At 36.7% G+C, this 1,402-nt stretch overlaps 1 pseudogene; it reads right to left on the reverse strand.

The window, feature by feature from the left end:
- Window positions 1-262: 262 nt before the first annotated feature.
- On the reverse strand, window positions 263-1,133 carry LOC112649134 (methylsterol monooxygenase 1-like; annotated as a pseudogene).
- Between the last annotated feature and the right edge of the window lie 269 nt (window positions 1,134-1,402).

Here is a 1,402-nt window from a genome sequence, read left to right on the forward strand (position 1 = left end):
TTTCTCTAAGGTTAGAAAAATGGCCTTTACAACTTCCTCATGAAAATCATACTTAATTATGTATCTACTTATTTCTACACATACAGAACTTTTATGTAAAGTAGAAAAAGTTCCCACTAGGAAGGTAATTGAAGGTTGTTAATGTTCTTTGTATCACTTACCAGCCAAGACACATGTTTATTTCTGCTTCACAGAAGCAATGTTGACTATTCGCTTCAATTCAGGAAAGGTGTGTATATTCAGGATGGTTTAAATGAGATCTTTATTGAATCTTTTTCTCAGTCTTCTTCCTTTTTTCATTATAGGCAGTAAATTGAGAGTCTGTTCTGAAAATTCTATCCCACCATATAAATGTTGAAGCCTAGGTTCCAATGAAGTTAATGTGGTGGAAATCATGATGCTGGAAACCAGCATAGAAAGGGATCAGATTTAAATGGTTCAGAGGAACGTCATAGCCACTGTGGACATCAATAGTTTCTAGTCACTCATGCCCAAAGGAGAACGACACGATCACATAAAAGCATGATTCCAATGAAAAATCCAGTTCCAAGAACCAGAGTTTCCAAAGGATGTGCATATTCAGCTTCCATTCCAAATGGAGCCTGAAACTCATGATGAACTTTATTAATATATTTATATATTCTTTTGTGATGTAAGAGCCTATGCAGGAAATAGTGCCAGGTATCCTCAATCACCACACAGCCAAAGCATCTTGCCAAAAGCATACACCATCTTGGCATTCTTTCTCAATCATAAGGTATATTAAAATACTCTGTAAAATAATAAGCTCCACAGATCAAAGGAAGCTGGATACAAAAGTGATTAGAGAGAAGTACTTTCAAACATTCCCACTGGTTTTCCCATGTTTCTGGCTTATCCTTTTGAATTTTGTACTTTTTCACGAAAGGTATAAATTGAAACAAAAATCCAAGTAAACAGAACAAGAAATAAAGGACCTCATGAACTATTAAGGATCCCCATGTTGCAATCTGGAACTTTGTATAATTATTCAACATATAGTTCCAAGTATTTTTAAATGGTTCTTATAAAGGGTTCTCAAGTAAAAGTGAATCTACATACTCCACAGCAATGGAGTATGAACTAAAGATGCCGATACTTTTGTTTGTTGCCATTTTTCAAATCTCTGCAGAAAGCCTTCGTATTCTGGACAAGCACGTGAGAATCTGGAGACTTGTCTTTCTTGTGCAGTCCCCTGTGTGCTGTTCTCTCTCTCGCTTTTTTTTCTCTGTCTCCTCCCTCCATGATCAGGGATCCCTCCCCTCTGCATCACCCATGATTCTTTTCTCCCCCAAATCTCATCACTAAACCTCCTACCCTCAATGGTGTGGCCTCTTATCTCCTTCTACTGCATTTTTTTTCTCTCAATTTTCAGATTGATTTT

This window comes from Canis lupus, chromosome X (assembly GCF_003254725.2).
Source record: "Canis lupus dingo isolate Sandy chromosome X, ASM325472v2, whole genome shotgun sequence".
NCBI classification, from domain to species: Eukaryota; Metazoa; Chordata; class Mammalia; order Carnivora; family Canidae; genus Canis; species Canis lupus.